Genomic DNA, 5,584 nt, shown 5'->3' with positions numbered 1-5,584 from the left:
CCAGCTGGTAGATTCGAATGCTGATCTTGCGTTAGAAACCCAATTTATAATCAACTATACTAACCAGGGCTCTCTTGGGGCGCGGGGGCAGGGGGGGGGGCGTGTATCTTAGGCAGCCCTTATTACTTGTTAAGTTCTCAAAATGGCTACACTCATGTACTCAACCCCTCTTTGAGACTTTAGGCCTCTGTCACCAGGGTTTAAGAAACCCTATACAGGGTTGCTATGAGTCAGAATGGACTCAATGGCGCTTAACAACAACAAATACTTAACTTGAAAGAAATAAATGCTCCCCTCCCTTCTAGTCAGAAGACTGTGAGTGCTACCTAGTTGGTATACAGGAAGTTTGAGCCAAAGAGTGGGATACATTGAATACAACAACATATAAAAATGCCTTAAAAAGGATTTTGCAGTTCAGTAACTGTGTTGGAAGCAGTGTAGTCAGAGTGCTCCTTGGAGGCCAGGATGGCCAAACTTCGTCTCTCATGCTTAGGACATATTGTCAGGAAGGACCAGTCACTGGAGATGGATATCATGCTTGGTAAGGTTGAAGGTAAGAGAAAAAGAGGAAGACCCCCAGCGAAATGGATTGGCCAAGTGGCAGCATCAGTGGGCTCAAGCATGGCAACAATAGTGAGGTTGGCCCAGGATCAGGCAGTGTTTCGTTCTGCTGTGCATAGGGTCGCTGTGAGTCAGTACCGACTCGATGGCACCTAACAACAACAACAACAACAACAACAACAACAGATAAAGCTCTCAGGAAGAAGAAACTGGGTAGCCAAGAAGTGAGCCACAAAATATCCAATCCAAAAACAACTTTCTTTCACTTTGTTGTTGTTATTAAGTGTTGTAGAGTCAGATCTGACAGCTAGAGACCCTATACAGCGTTTCTGAGGAGCAGCTTCTTTTAAAGTTAGATGTCAGCTTGAGGACTAAGGTGCACCTGACCCAAGCCATGGTATTTTCAATAACCTCATATGCATGCGAAAGCTGGACAGTTGAATAAGGAAGACCATAGAGGAAATTATGCATTTGAGTTATGGTATTGGAGGAGAATATTGAAAGTGCCATGGGCTACCAAAAGGAACTAATCTGTGTTGGAAGAAGTGCAGCCAGAGTGCTCCTTGAAGGCCAGGATGGCCAAACTTCGTCTCTCATACTTCAGACATATTGTCAGGAGGGACCAGTCACTAGAGAAGGCTATCATGTTTGCTAAGGTGGAGGGTCAGAGAAAAAGAGGAAGACCCCCAGCAAGATGTATTGGCCAAGTGGCAGCATCGATGGCCTCAAGTGTGGCAACAGTAGTGAGGTTGGGCTAGGATCGGGCAGTGTTTCGTTCTGTTGTGGATAGGGTTACTATGGGTTGGTAACATTTAACAACAACAACAATTCTTTTGGGGAGTGAGATAGGGTAGGAAAGAGACCCCCATATTCAAAGATATAAATATTATTTAGACTCTTTATTAAGTCTTAAACAAGATTAAGCACAAATACCCAGTGAGGGAAATCATAGACACCATGATGAGTTGCTTAAGTTCTATCTCCACATGGTGACCTTTTATAGGGCACACAGAACAAAGCAATCTCTTCCCACAACCACAACCATGACTGATGGCAACAGTCATATATCATGTACACATGCTGGACCTATGGAAAGTAGGAAGTGGACTACTTGCAGTCTCTGAGGCTCTGGGAGTGGGGTGGGGGTGGGGGTTAACATCACCATCAGGCAACCCTTAAAGGATGTGTCCAGGAATGTTCCTATGAGGGCTGGCTGGGGAAGTGGCCCCAAACCCACTTTTAAATATACTCTGCTTTTATCTCTGTTGTTCAGCTCTCAGAGGTGCATGAGGTACTCAAGAAAAATTGGCATCAGAACTCTTAAACCTAGGCACATGATGGAATGAATGAAGCTCTGCCCGCCTAGATCATTTTGCAGGCAAAGAGCAGTCAGATTTCATTATCTATAATACATGGAAGAGTATGACATCACAAGTAGGCGACCAATAAAGGTTGTATCTAAGGATGTTCTTGCAAGGGAAATGGCCTCAAGTCTACTTTTAAATAAACTCTGTTTTTAACTCTGACTGTTCAACTGTCAGAGGTGCATGAGGTACTGCACGAAAAAATGTTACCTAAACACTTAAACCAAGGCACAACACAGATTTGAGTTCTACTAGGTTGGAGGAGTCCATGGGCAAAAAACTCTCCAGATTTCATGCTCTTCCCCAGGAAAGAAAGGCTATTTATTAGAAAGGGATAGTCTGGACTAGGGGAAACGTGGTTTAAGGCGCACTGGCCTATCATTTGAGAACTCAAGACATCAATTACACATTGATGTCAGGCACTGCAATATATAATTATAAATTACAAAACATTATCTTTACTAATTCTTATCTATCTCAAGAAGCTAAAAGTTCACAGACTTTAAAGGCATAAATAGTAACATGATACAATATATATAACAAACAGCAATATATAAAGTCCAATGATTCTGTCTCTACTCAAATGATATGGTTCCATGCTCTTGGGACGAACTTTCTATGTTTCATGCAGTCATCTACTTTTGGTCATCAGCTGGGTAAATTTAAGTTTAATGTCCATTTATGTAAAAATGAATTGGCCCTGAGCAGATGGGCCTAAAGGGAAGGTAACAAAATGCATTAGCCAGGTCTAAGCATGTATGTCAGATTTCTATTAGCAGTTTTTAACACATATGTTACATTTGTGACTGCCTTCCTTGCTTTTACTACCAGAATCTTCTTATAGAGAATCTATCCTTGGACTATATTCTGCCAAAAGACATGGCATTGAAACTACCCAGTGTTTAAAAAAATAAGGGTGAATCTGCTCTTGTATTAACTAAATTCAGAACTTGTTCATTTTAGACCAATGTATTGTGTCCTTATACATGGAGTACTTAGTCTACCTACAGGGTTCTGACCCCATGTTGTTGATGTTGTTGTTAAGTGCCATCAAGTTGGTACTGACTCATAACAACCTTATGCACAACAGAATGAAACACTGCCTGACCTGGGCCAACCTCACAATTGCTGCCACACTTGAGCACATTGATTCTGACACTTTGCCAATCCATCTCACTGGGGGTCTTCCTCTTTTTTTCTGACCCTCCACCTTACCAAACATGATATCCTTCTCCAGTGACTGGTCTCTCCTGACAATATGTCCAAAGCATAAGAGATGAAGTTTGGCCATCCTGGCCTTCAAGGAGCACTCTGGCTGCACTTCTTCCAACATGGATCTGTTTATGCTTTTGGTAGCCATGGCACTTTCAATATTCTCCTCCAACACCATAACTCAAATGCATCAATTCTTCTATAGTCTTCCTTATTCACTGTCCAGCTTTGGCATGCATATGTGGGTATTGAAAATACCATGGCTTGGATCAGGCATACCTGAGTTCTCAAGCTGACATCTTTGCTCTTCAGCACTTTAAAAAGATCTTGTGCAGCAGATTTGCCTAATGCAATACAGCATTTGATTACTTGGCTGCTGCTTCCATGAGTGTTGATAGTTGATCCAAGAAGAATAAAGTCCTTGACAACTTCAATCTTTTCTCCATTGATAAGAATGTTGTTTATTGGTCCAATGGTGAGGATTTTTGTTTTCTTTACATTGATATGAAATCCATACCGAAGGTTGTGGTCTTTGATCTTCATCATTAAGTATTTTGAGTCCTCTTCACTTTCAGCAAGATGATTGTATCATCTGCATATTGCAAGTTGTTTAATGAGTCTTCCTCCAATCTTGATGCCACGTTTTTTCTTCTGACCTATGGATGCCTTTAATTCTCAACTCTACTCTCTTGGGACTAGCAAGGTCCATTCAGAAGCAAGTGATACTTCCTTAAGGGTGGAAGGTGTACTAGGCCCCAGAGGGCAGTGGTATAGTTCAGGCTTCTGTAGCTGTTTAATTTCCCTTACTGCTCACATCAGTCTTCTCTGGAGCCCTCTCTGCTTTACTCAGGTTAGCTGTTCTCAGCTTTGAGCTGCACGCTGGTAGAGGGTGGGAGCCAAGTTCCTCTCCCCTACCCCCTGGCCTACAGTCATTCACCTAGTTAATGGAGATGACAAACAGGGCCCGGAAAACTGGAGTCCCTCTCCTTTAAACTGTAGATGACAAAACCCAATGGGACCATAATTAATGTACCACAATAATCCCAATCAAAACTTGAAAAATTCAATAGGGTAAAGTAAAGGCAAACAAGTCAGTTAAGAAAATCTTTTAGACAGAAATAGCCTCAAATACAAATGATTAACATTATTTTCTTAAAAATTTGAGATACACCACACAATAGTTTAAAAAATCATATTCTCTATACATTAAATCATGACTTTCTTAGTTAAACCCTCTGGCATTTGTGCTATTAGATTTAAAAGAAACAAAGATGTGTCCAAGGCTAGTGACCAAAATTGTAGATTAATAAAATTATGACTTTATACTGTATGCCAGTATTAGGCAAAAATATAAAGGGAATCACCAACATAAATTCTCAGTCTACATGAGAGTCAGACACTTCCTTCATTAAATAAAACATTTTAGCACCTTTTTCATAAGCAAAAATCCTTTGTGATCTTTCATGAAGTTCCAAATTGTTAGGCGCTGTTATGATCAGGAATTTGTTCTGCTAAAACCTTTGTCTTGAAGGCAGACTTTGTAAGAAAAAAAAGTTAACTCTTTAACTCAGTAACCAAAGAAAAAATTTATCTCAATAGTCTAAAACACAGCTCTTTGTTTCATACTGTTAACATGAAAGCTTCTTAAAAGATAAAATTAAACTACTAAACTTTAGTTAGAAGGAAATAACTTTGCACCAGATAATTTCTTTTTACTAAGTTTTAAAAACATTGTTTTGGTTGCATGATTTTACATTTAAAGTTGTTATAAACACAAATACCTTTGTTAAACTGAATCTACTTCATCAATTATTTACAATATTCAGACTTTTTTTTAATCCACAAGCACTCACTTGTCTTTGAAAAAAGTCAGGTATAAGAAGCCATTTGTTGCCTGCCCCACACACCTCCCTTAGGAAAGAATTGAGATTTTCAGATTGCCCTATGAAAAGCATTTGCCATGTCCTTCAACTTGGCATAAAAACAGAAACTTAGACACAGCAAACTCAGGATAGAGTGAAACAGAAACATTATACCTAGCTTAGAACTCAAGTTTGTGGTGGTGTTCTTAAGTGCTATTGAGTTGACTCCGACTCATAACGACCCTGAATAATGTTTCTGAGGAGTGGCTGGTGGGTTTGAACCACCAACCATCAACCTTGCGGTTAGTTTGTGATTAGCAGCCCTGTGCTTAACCTACTGCACCATACCAGGACACAGAACTCAAACTCATATAATACTATGTAACATAGACATATGGGAACCCAGTTTTTTTCATACATTAACACTAATATTATTAACCCAATTGATGTTGTGGCCACACAACATTAGGGGGAAACTTTATTTTTCTTTTCCCCACAGGATTATATCTGAAAAATCTCAGGATGCTTATCTGATTACTCAATCTTAGCCTTCATTCACACACACACACTTAAGATTAGGTGAAA

Source organism: Chrysochloris asiatica, unplaced genomic scaffold (assembly GCF_000296735.1).
Source record: "Chrysochloris asiatica unplaced genomic scaffold, ChrAsi1.0 scaffold00008, whole genome shotgun sequence".
In the NCBI taxonomy this organism is placed as follows: Eukaryota; Metazoa; Chordata; class Mammalia; order Afrosoricida; family Chrysochloridae; genus Chrysochloris; species Chrysochloris asiatica.
The sequence above is the reverse complement of the archived record's forward strand: the minus strand, read 5'-3'. Positions refer to the sequence as shown.